This window comes from Onychostruthus taczanowskii, unplaced genomic scaffold (assembly GCF_017590055.1).
Source record: "Onychostruthus taczanowskii isolate IOZ18803 unplaced genomic scaffold, ASM1759005v1 scaffold7, whole genome shotgun sequence".
In the NCBI taxonomy this organism is placed as follows: Eukaryota; Metazoa; Chordata; class Aves; order Passeriformes; family Passeridae; genus Onychostruthus; species Onychostruthus taczanowskii.
This window is the reverse complement of record NW_024504786.1, coordinates 14415862-14428019: the sequence shown is the minus strand read 5'-3', so window position 1 is coordinate 14428019 and position 12158 is coordinate 14415862. Positions and strand designations below refer to the sequence as shown.

Sequence of the window (12158 nt, the reverse complement as noted above, 5' to 3'; positions counted from 1 at the left end):
TCCCCCATTTGTGACTCAGGCTCAGCAGAACAGCCTCCAGCAGCCCCACAGAGATGAAGTTGAAGTGCTTTAAGGCTCAGGACACTAACCCAGCGATCCATGTCCACGTACCTGTAGCTACATTCCCCTCTGGCTCTTAGAGGTGCGGGAGAAAGCAAAGGGAGAGTCTGGGCTGAGTGCTGAGTCAGCACTCTGCCAGCCCTCCAGAACGCCACACGAGCAGGACCTGACGCAGTGCTGGTGCCAGCAAGAACACACAGCAGGTAAGAAACTCAGCCTGTGTACAGGGCCTGATAAAAAATCCACTTACTGCCACTGGCTTCAACAGACTTTGAATGGGACCTCAATATACAGAAGAAATGGGAAGACTTAGAGAATTTAAAAGAACCAATTGCAACCCAGGAAATTTCAGTACAGTCCCTTCTTATAAAATTGCACCAAGCCCTGACACATAGCTGCAAGTGCTTTTGACCACAGGGATGGACATAACCTTTTCTCCACTAGCCTTTATTCTCTTATCCTTTTGTCACTGGCAGGACTTAACTGCAAGTCCAGCACAAACAGAATTAGCTTTTTCCCTCCCTATCCAGGCATGTAGTCAAGAAAACTGCCCATAAACAGGAGGCAGAGCTGTGGTATCTCTGTACCACCACTTATGTATTGCTACACAGGAGAAGGAGGCAACCGGCACAAAGGGCTAAGAAAGAACTGGAATACAAGAGCTACATTTCAGGTGTACAGCTATGTGTTAGTACAACGTTCACTAGTTAATCTTTCCAGGGCAAGCACCCAGGTGCTTTCACTCTCTCTGCATTGTTATTATAGAGGTTGGCTCCTATTAATAATTACCTTCCTCTGATTGCAGCAGAGTCTTTCTTCTTGCTGGTAAGAATTCCTTTTCCAGACCTCAACACGCTGGACAGATTACCATTCCCTCAAGGATGTCAAGACTGGTAGAGATATCTATTGTGCCTACCTGGATCTTACAGAAAAAAACAACAGCTTAACGCTGCTCCCTTCCCTGCATAACCTCACACAGCTGTTGTAAAGTTTTAATACTTTGTGTTGAAGTCATCACAATTACAAATAACAGCATCTATTTAATATTCCCTGCTATTATGTGCAAGAAAACAGAGCAAACAGACAAATGTTTTTGACACTAAGCAAGACACAGGCAAAGCACCAAATGAGTTTACTATAAAGGCAATGTCTGCCTAGAGACACAGGAGAAAATTGTGTAAAAAAATATATAGCCACAGAAGCATATTCCTAGGTCAGGACCTCATAAATCAGTTTCAACTAACAATAAAAGGTTTACAGGGCATTTGTAAGGCACAAAGAATGAATAGGATCCTGGCCCCAAGTAAGGCTTGGTGAATTAATTTAAGACAGCAATCAAGAGCAAATAACATAACACTAACCTTACCCTAAGTTTGAAGAAAGATGGTTTCCTTTGTCTCCAGGAGGAGGTGAGGGGGAAAAAACAAAACAAAACACCACCACGAAAAACAAGAAACAAGACAGAAATAAAAGAAAAGAAAAAAAAAAAAAACAACACAGAGAAAGGGACTTAGCTACCCCATCTGGCACGAGAGTGCTTTTCTGATAGCTCAGAGCTGTGGGTTTAAAATCTCAGCCCTGTTCATGCAAATTTCTCCCATCCTAAAGCCTTCTCTCTCAAACAAGCAGGCATTGTCACTCCCCACCTTCAGTTTTACAGGCAGAAAACACTATCCTTTCCTATCACGGTGACAGACATAATGCTGAAAAACACCAAATATTTCCCTGTAGTGTTTGGGGATTTTTTTTAAGCTGTAACTGGCAAAGCTTACAAGTAGCCAGTACCCCAAAGTGCTCTCTGCACCAGCAGCTAAGTCAAGTAAAACACTTTCAGCACCACCATTACAGGAAGTACTGCTAAGACTTATCCACCAAACAACACCACCACCACTACCGTCCTCCATTTTCAAGTCTGAGTAACCTATCTCATGGCTCTTACACTCTGGGAATATCCAGGGGAGAAAGTGCCAAGGGCTGCAGGCGTGCTGTAAACGCCGAGCCTGAATCCCCCCGGTGACCGCAGACCAGCTCCCCTAAAGGATGCTGGGCAAGTCACAAGCCTTCTGCGCCTGAATTCGTATTTGTTTAAGAGCAGTGGCAGCACTTGTGACGGGGAGAGGGGGGATGCAGGTTGCAATACAGGAGCTGCTGTGCCAAGCTCAGGGATCCTAAAGGAGCAGGAGTCGGTATTGCCACGTACTGGGGAGCAGGGGGAAGGGAGGAGACGCGCCTCAAAAAAACCAGAGATGGTTATCTGACTAGGGCTGGTTCTGCCCTGGAGATGTGCTTTATTGACTGGCTTGGGCCTCTGTAATCTGCGTGCGCTGCAACACGACGCACAGCTGACCCCATACAAAAGCCGCACAGCTGGCGGCCCCCAGTGGGGCCGGATCCAACCCCACTGGCCTCGGAAGGGGCTCGCAGTTCCAGCCGCATTCCCCAGCGCCACACCGCACTGCCAGCCCCGCTCTGGCCGCTGGCCCCCCGCTCATGCGGGCACGTCCTGCGCGGATGCGCATCCCGCGGAGAACGGCGCGACGAGCGCAGCCGCCCCCGGGGTCCCGCTGAGGCACACCGGCGCTGGCAGCAGCACCAGCGAACCGGCCCAGGCCGGTCTGCACGCAGAAAAAGATAAAGAGAAGCGCGAGGGAAAGCGCGGGTAGGGAGCGGCGGCGATGCCGGTGAAGATGTCGCCCCCTCCCCGCGGCCCCTCCGCCGCCTGCCCGGCCGCCTCCCGCCGGCCCCGCGCACGCCTCACCTCAGGGACGGCTCTGCGGGCTGCGGACCCCGAGAGCCGCCCGGCCGAGCCGAGCCGTGCGTGCGGCGGGGGCGCAGAGCTTCTCGGCGGCGGTCAGTCCCACGGCGCTGCCATGCGGGCGGGCGGGCAGAGGCGGGGCGGGCTCGGCTCCTAGCAGCGTCCTGCAGCGCGCACCCGCATGGCTCGGCGTGCGGACAGCACCGGCTGCCGGCGGCGGCGGGGCCGGCGGGGCGGCGGCCAATGGCTCCCGCGGCGCCGCGCATGTGAGGGCCGGGCCGGGCCGGCCCCGCCCGCTCGCCCCCCGCGCAGCCGCCGCGCTCAGGTACCGCGGGCCGGGGTCGGGGGCGGGACCGCCCGGGGTTGTGCTGTGCTGGGACCCTGGGATGTGTCCGCGGGCGCGGCGGGAGCGCAGCGCCGGGCGGCAAAGCCCGTGGGCTGTTCTCGGTGCGCAGGTAAAGGGGACGCAGTGCGTGAGCCAAGTAAAGCAGCGACAAGTTCACATTGCGTGGCTTAATTATTAAACTATTATCATGGGGAAGGAGGAAAGTTATTTTATTTGTCTGTCTTGAGCCGTTGAGGGAACCAAAAAGTCGAAGGCAGCTTTAGCTTGGGCGGCACCGCTGGGATCCCAGGGACGGATTCCTCCACGGCGGCTCCAGAAGCTGAGCACAGGACACGGAGGAAGACGCCGAACTGACCCTGATCCTCACCCCGAAATCCACTAGAAAAATTTTTTCTCCTTAAACTGAAAAGCCGCCGATATCCTTAAAGACATCTTAAACACTGAGCCGACACGTGACCAGACATGCGGGTCTTTTTAACTACATGTAATCTATTACCTTAGAAAGTATATTTGTCTTGATAAAGAATGGAATTTAAAATAAAAACAAAAAACGAGCTTATCTCTTCCATATTTTATTTCTTCCCCGTGTTTTCAAGAACTGGAGGAGATGGGAAGTTATTTTTGTCGCTTGTTCAGAATAGCTTTATGGCCCTTTAAAGATTGAGAATTTCCCCTTTATATTTTTAGATGCATTTTTAATCAGACCTTCTGGTCTAAATGCCTGTATGATGTATCTAAGGTTACAAATGAAGGCACTTCTTAGCAACAATTCACTTCTGAGACCAGAAGAAATCAGGCCAGCTTGTCCTGCTCTCAGCTGTTCGGCACTATTTTCATACCAGAGTTTTCATCTGGTGGGGAATTTTAGCAGAGCTCAGATTTAGTCTAATGAGCTAGTGAGTCAATTATTTTAAGCTTTGATTTTTAATACCTTCATTTGGCCTTTTAGCTATTTTCTTCCCTGAGATCATCATCACTTGTGTTATTTTTGGCCAATATTTTAGACCTCACTGTTTTCTCAATAAGGTGATTTTATTATCTGTTTACTTATTTCTGCTCTGACCCAGTGGCCAAGGCACATAGGGTGTGTAATACTGGGGCTCCACAGTGAGGGAGGGTTAATAGAGATAAAAGCAGTCCAATCTGGTAAACATCAAGGCAAGTGAAAACAGATAATAACAAGAGCTGCTGGCTGGGAAATCCTGACTCGAAGGCAGCTGGCAGAGAAATTCAAGCGGAAGAAAAAAGGATTTTTTTCAGATGCCAGAGCTGGTCAGAGCTGGCTGAATCCACATTCACTTAGCAATCAAGATACTTTGCCAAGCTGAGGCACACCAGCAAAACAAACAAATGGCTCTGGGGACCTGAGAGAGAAGACACCTGGAACTGGGCAGATCCAGATCCAATTAAGATTCCCTTTCCGACAGGGCAAACACAAGTGTGAAGGACTCACCTCCCACAGAACATATGCCGGGTTGCTTGTTTGGGTTTTTTTTTTTTTTTACTTGTTTTGATATGTATTTAAAGGTAACGCAAATGGGTTTCAATTTAAACCTCTCTACACCCTCTCTTTCAAGCTTTTCTAGTAGAGACCTCTCCCACTGTTTCAGGTTTGGTCTTCCCCAGGCTCAAATCTGAGTACTTTTGGGCACCTCTTTCTAGATGGCTGTTTTCTGGCTCTGACCACCTGCTGACATGCTGAGGTGGGACAGAAAAGAGAGGAGGGAAATTATAAATCTAAAAGAGCTCAGTTTGAGGCAAATAAAAATCCCAGCTGTTCTGTTATCCTGCGATAGTCTATAGGCAAAAGTACAAGTCAGCCAACTCCAAGTTACTCCATGTGATAAAAAAAGATGCAAGAAAACAGAGGCTATGGGGGGGAAATGGTTCTTTTCCACTTGCACAGTTTTGACATTGGCCCTTTACAATTAAATAAACTAATATTGTTATTTTGATTTGTGGCTCAGGGAACTGAGTTAGTGATTACATTAACAAGCAATAGCAATGCAGCCATATGCCTCACAGGATAAATCAACCCTGTTTGGATTTACAACTGCATTTTAGTTTCAATTTTTCAAATTCCATAACCTTGAGTAGCCAAATATGTAATATTTTTCAACCTTATTGTTATTCTTATATCATTAAAAATTTTTAGAAAATATCAGCCCTCCAACAGAGTTTTGGCCAGGTTGAAAGCTGACTATTTATTCTGAGATGATTTCCAGTACTTTCCTTCTTTCACTCAAACAGCCATACTGTACATCTCATATACACCTGCATGACATTGTCCAGCAAGTGTCCAAGTTCAGTCCAAGGGAGCCAGATGCAAAAGAAACACCAGCAGAAGGTGAACATAAGGAAGAGATGGTGTCAAAAATTGAGTGCACCAGTGGCTCCTCAGAAAACAGTGAGAAAATTCAATACTGGCAAATATTTCAGTCCTGGCTTTGAGTGAGCTGACAAATTTTTCTTCCAAGAAATTTAAGATAAGGGGAATTTTGATATTGTGGATTAGACAAGATAACCTTTAAAGATGGCTTCCAACCCAAACAATTCTATGATGAAGAAGTAGATGAGGTAGCAGTTACTCAGGAAGAAGTGCAGACAGCTACGTAGAAGAGGCACAGGCAGAGAACTGGCTTTCCCCTCTCCAGAAACAGCAGTTTGGCTTCATGGAATGGGCACAGCATGAAGGGGAAGACTCCAGTTTAAATAAGGAGGAGGATGCATGTGAGTCACTCCTCTTGGCTACTAGCCACCTGTTTTCAAGAAATAGTGTTTCTAAGTGCTGAACAGCTCAGCCCGTGGTCTTCACCCAGGACACATGGGCAGGACAGTGGGGCTGGGGCTGCAGTCAGACCTGCCAGCCCTGATCTGCCACTGCCACCCCCAGGGCCATTAGTGCCACCCCTGTGCCACGCGCCCGCCACAGTGGCAGCAAGCATGACTTCCCAGGCAAAACTGGGTGATGTGTTGGCAGCTGGTTTATTGTCCTGCAAGCAGGTGTTGGCAAGGCCCTGCTCTGCATATGCCCACAGCTGGCTGTGGAGAGCCTGTTGCATGGAGAGCCAGCTGTGGGATGTGGGGCTCTCTATTCCAGAGGGGAGAGGGAAGGAGAAGCCCCAGGGCTGTGATCCTGTGCTACCAGACTGCTGCAGCTCAGTCTGCCCCATCACCAGGACAAATTGCCAAAGCTTTCAGGAAGTCTAGTCAAATTATCAGACAATCTTGCTTTCGATACACTTTTACTGACAATCCCAAAGATATTGAAGAAAAGTAAAAAAAAAAAGCATGTTTTTCCAATATAAAAAGCATTGCAAAACCCTGTCCCTACTAGGTTCATTTGTAATTCCATCATTTTTTTTTCAAATCCCTGCTAACCAACTTTCTTTGCCATTACATAACTCCATTACAAACAATTATCCAGACCCGTGTTACCACTTTTCTGAAGATTGCTATTATGCTGGTCTTCAGTCACCTGGCACAGCAGCGTCTGTATTAAAAACACCGTGACTTTTAAAGGCCTTGTGAGCCAGCCTATTCTGGCTGGGATTTTCCCAGCTTCTGAACTTCCTGGATGGAAAAAAAATCACTGCTTACCTTGTCTTTGTGCTGAAAAAAAGGAATTAATGACTGTTTTAGATAAACAGCAGTTTCTACTTATATCCAGAAGTCCACAATGTGCTCACCAGTTCTTTTGTTTAATTTGTGATAACATGTCAGCCACCCAATGTGCATTTCCATTTCTAAAAATTTGGGGGATGAGGCCTCATTCTTAGCAAGTACCTTTGTATTTTGAAACAAGAGCAGCCGCCATGATGGTGTGCATTGCAAGCACCGTGTGTTATCACACTGCAGCTCAGCAAAGTTTTTCAAGTGATGGCAGGAACACATGCTGGCTGCTTCTGATTACACAGAAGACCTAGTTTTTATGAGTTCTCAAATTTCATCCAGTGGATATACAAACAGATGGCCAATCTGTTTCATTCTGTACTTATCAATAAAGGACTATAAAGTCACAAAACACACAGCATCATATGAGATGGGAGGCATAGCAGGAAGGCCATAAACTGAGCTGCAGGCAAACCTGCCCTTCACCCTGGCAGCTTGCCAGGGCAGGACTTTAGCAGAAGCTAGAATATGGTTGTGCATTGCTTGGCCAGCCCAAGATAGAGCCTGTGTCAGTCAAATGTACTGGCTGGTAACATGGGTCTGTATACTCAGTGCCCAGGCAGGAATCACCACTGAGATGTTGAGTACCTTCAGATCTTTAGAGCCAGCGGGCTGGGAGGAGGGGTTAGTCTGTGCCAGTCCACTTAATCTACTTAGTTCTTCCTATTTTCTTAATTTTGCACTTTACTGCTTCTATGATCTCTGCCTCTTCTGCTCAACACCATTTCCACAATTACTAAATGCTAAACATGGAGACTGAACAGGAAATAAAAATTAAAAAGCTGTCAGAATTAGCAGGGTAAGACCAAAAGAAGCTTTCAGGTGTCACACTTTGTCCAGCCCTGCTCTCTGGAACAGTTTCCCTACTTTCCCCAGGACATTTCAGTCTGTTTTTTCTTTCTTCAAATCAAGCCTGAAAGCTCTTCTTTCCCCTTCAGATCTCAATTGGCTTTCTCAGTGAAATGGCTGTGGCTCCATGTGCAAACGGAGTGACACAAAACCTAAGTGTCCTACCTGGATCTAGGACAATGGTGGCCTTTAAAGAAATGGCAAGCCAGTTATCTTCAGAGTGCTGAGCTATACCTGTGCTAGCACTTAACCTTTACTTCCCCAATCACACAGGTACAATAGTTAGACCTTGCTGATTTTGTTATACCTTTGGAATAAGTTTCCTTAAAATAGCCTAGCCACAAGGGCGTAATGATGTGCACAGCTGGGCAAAGCTTTCTGAGCAGCAGGAGGAAAAAGAAAGAACATATGTGGGACCAAAATGCTCTGAGCCTGCAAATGACTGATCTCCAGTCATTCAAATGGCTAAAGATTAAGGACTCACCCAACTAGATCAGGAAAAAATCCAGACAAACAACCCCCCTCCCAAAAAGACAAAACAAAAAACAACCCAAACCGGAAAAAAACACCAATAACAAAAACAACAGCAAAAACCTCCCAACCACCAAAACCTATCAAATTTGAGGAATACCAGGCAAAAACAGCAGGGGAAAAAAAGGGATAAGGGAGCAATATTTATATCTTACATTCTGCATTTTCTCTCTGCCTTCCTATTTTACCGTGGAGCAAAGAAACCACTAGTCATTCTGTAGAAGGAGACTATAGAACTCTTATTTTAAAATGGAGCTCCTTAGTCAGGGACCTAGAGGTACTTAGAGCTCTTTTCCCACCTCAAGAATTGCAAAAGGGCTGCTTTTTTTTTTTTTTATTTTTTGTGCCTGGGAGCCTACAGAATCCAGACTTGCCAACACAGCACTAAAAGAACTTGATTTTGCTTGAAATGGGCTGCATTAATCTTCTTACATTAAATGCAGCACATTCTATTATGTGTATATATTATAGATCAAACAAAATCAATCGCTCCATTCTATCCATTCTACCCAAGGGAAAACATAGCAACAACATGATATAAATTCACCTCTGAAATCCTCTTCCCAGCACTTTTTCAAATACAGTAACAATAAACCAAAGTATTCCAGTCACTAAAGCTTCTACGATTAAATATCCACTGTCAGTCTAGCATCACACAATCCATTCTAACATTACACACCTTAAAGATTCCAAGTACTCCTGCGATTCCTATGCACAGCCACCATGGCATTCAGCACACTAATGTCAAAACCTGCTTCATCTCCTGTTCCAAACACTGATACAAAGGAGGAGTGTTGCAAACACATGAAATGACAGGGAAGGTTACTCCAATGTCCAAATAATTTGTTTTCTCTTGTATTTAACTTGAATATAAATTAATTGGAGAAAGCTTTGGTAATATTTTTTATATATTAGAGGGCATAAGAGCAGCAAATTCACTGCCAACACCATATAGCCACCATGAAACATATACCTCCCCCAGCCTCAAACACCCTCAACTTATTACCATTTAGAAATAGGTAGAGGGAGAAGGAAGGTCTGATCACGCCTTAACCTAAAATAACATTTTGCTTTGTCAGGTTAATTATACGTTTTGACATCAGAAACTGAAATTAGCAGGCGATTTTCCCCTGGGTTGCCCAGACACCGTAGAATGAATCATGCCTGCTCTGGTGCTGTACCCGGGACCACGGAGAACAAGGGATGGAAAGACCAACATATTTATTTCCTTACTCTGACCTCTGTGGCTAGAGAGTCATAGCCATGATCTGGCTTTGTAGGGGCTGTGATGTGGCTGGCTGGTATTGCTGTCATCCCAAGTGTGGCAGAAATGGCAGAAATGGCAGAAATCAGCTACCAATGGGTGCATTTCCACTGCCACAAGAGCATATTCACTGCTTTCCTTTGATCCTGGTGTGAACCCATGGCACCAGAGTTTCTCAAAATGTCCCTGAAACTTTCTGAAATTAATTTGATGTGACAACAGTGTTCAACACAAGGCATTCCCCTCGGAAAAAAATACAGCCAGACCTTTTAGCACTTAAATACACAGAAAACACTCTCCAAGTAACTAAGACATCCTCCTCCTCCTTGCAGCTATTTAGCACAAGATACCCTGTAGTTAGCCTAAGTCTTAAATCTTAGAAAGAGCACCCAGACACATATTTTGCTTGTCTCATTCTTGGTTTTTTTATACCTAAAGTTCTCCTGGCATTTTGTTTCCATGGTGGCTGCTTTTCAACTACTCCCGCTCTCAGGCCCCATTTCCCCTCATCCATTCACGCTGTTAAAAGCTCCCTACCTGGTGCGGCAGGGCAGCCTGAGGTTACCTCCGTCCACCCCTGCCCGCCTCCCTCGCTCCCGGGGCTGCTCCTGCCAAGCCTCGCCTGCTCCTCTTCCTCTCCCGGAGCTCCCTCTGCTGTTGGATGCAGCCGCGAGCCCGCGGGAAGCCCGAGCGCTGCTGCGGGCGCCGATGGATCTCCGGCGGGGCACGATAAAAGGAGCAGCATCCTTGCTGGTCACCCCGCAGGGTTGTTCTTTCTGGCCGGGTGTCAGAGCAATAGGAAAATTTGCCTTTATGTTCTGTCTCCAGCTGTTTAGCGTAGGACATGAGCGCAATGGTGTGGAGTAGCTGCAGCCCAAACTGCTGATTAATTACAAGAGATACTATAGGAAAGGAAGGGAAAACTCTGCCAAAATTTATGAGTGAAAAATAAGGCCCCAGCCTGTGAAAGCCATGTGCTTTTTCTGCCTGCTGTAGGCAGACTGGCCTCACACTATGACAGCCTTGCTAGAGGGCACCTACACACTGCAGGTGCCTGGAGATATGTGCCAGCTGCATCATCCCATGCTGAGCCAGGGCATGGGAGATTGAAGCCCCCAGCCCCATGGCACATGGGCATGAAGAGGGGGGATGCTCCCTGCAGAGCTATCTCCTCGCCAAACCCGCCAGTAACTTGTGCTGGTTTCTGCAGGGGCAGAGCCATGCTGCCCTGGTGGCCAGGGATGGTGCACGGCTCCATCCCACCCTGAGGAGTGTGACACGGAAAGGCACGGAGCTGTCCCCTGCTAACGCTGCCACGCTGGCACACTTGTTGCATTTGCCTTCGTATGTTGCCATAGGAACTACAGCCCCAGCATCTGCTCCTGCTGCTTCCTGCCACGCTGCCTCTGCACCCCACTGGGCTCAGCCCACTTCTGTTTCTCTGCCAGCCTGATCATGCCTCCCACTCACTCACGAACTCCCTGCCTCATCCTCTTTTTTGGGTGACAATCAGATTACTGCTGTAGCAGTTAATTATTGCATTAGTTATAATTTGCCTATTCATTTGTCTTTCTTCTTCCCTCCCACCTTGGAATTATTCCATCTCTCCATCCTTTCCACCTTCATACTACCTCTGCTGTTTGACTCCCATCCCCTTTTCTCTTGCACTCCTCAGGCACACAAAGCTTTGCTGCACTGCTCTACCCTTTCCTTCCTCTTTATCTCCCTACTACTCACATCTTCTGTGCTCTCTCCTAACACCTCTTGCTCCATCCTCTCTCCCAGTCCTCCTACAGTTTTTTTCACTTTAGACCCCCTGCCTACCATCTCAGGTTACTGCTTCACACAGATCTTCTCTTTCTTCTACCCCTGTGCAGGGGCACTGCCAGCTTCTCCCAGGTTTGATCCAGGCTTGTTCCTCTCCTACTCTCCTTGGCTCTTCTACAGTCAACAGCATTACTGTGCTCCTACTTATCCAAATACCCCAGAAACTGTATCTTCTGCCACCTCCTTTAGCCTTACTCAATCCTTCACAGCTCCAAATCCTCACTCTTCTCCAGGCTCCTTTATCAAGACTTCCAAGGTAAGCACCTTATAAATTTCCCCTTGTCCCTAAATCCCACCCTTACACACATTTCTTCCTTGTTCTCTGAATGGGAGAATCCAGCTACCTCCACAGCTAACTCTACCCTCAGCCTAAGACCCTGATCTATACCATTATTCCAGTGCTTGCACCATTAAGTTTCACAGCCTCTCACTCCTCCACCTCTGTCCCCATCCCTCTGGTTGTGTTGCTGTTTCTGGTGCCATTAATTGCAAATTCCCTTTGAAGCTGTATTCCTTTCTGTCTTATGGAATTGCTTTTCTTCTCTGCTGCCTTCTTTCTTTCCACAAAGACCCTTGGACCAGGACCCCAGTGTCCTTGTTCTATTCCCACCCCAGGCACATTATTCATCCTTCCTTGCCCTCATCTGTTCCCTACCCTCTCCACATGGGAGACTCCAGCAAGCCTATCTACTCCTTCCTCCCCTGTGAAGGACAAAATGTCTCCTGAGTGATGTTCTGGAGAGCACCTCATCTGCCTGGAGGGCTTCAGCTAACACCTACAGATCTGCTGGTCCCCACTCCTGACGGCTGTCTCTCCACCTTGCGTCTCAGCCAACCCCTATCCTTTCCTAGAT

At 47.3% G+C, this 12158-nt stretch overlaps 1 protein-coding gene across 2 annotated transcripts in view; it reads right to left on the bottom strand.

The window, feature by feature from the left end:
• LRRC8D (leucine rich repeat containing 8 VRAC subunit D) overlaps positions 1 to 3048 on the bottom strand; it is a 49022-nt gene extending 45974 nt beyond the window's left edge. For both annotated transcript variants that reach the window (XM_041421759.1, XM_041421760.1), the window contains exon 1: positions 2819 to 3048. The gene's annotated coding sequence lies outside the window, so the exon portion shown is untranslated. The remainder of the gene's footprint in view (positions 1 to 2818) is intronic.
• Between the last annotated feature and the right edge of the window lie 9110 nt (positions 3049 to 12158).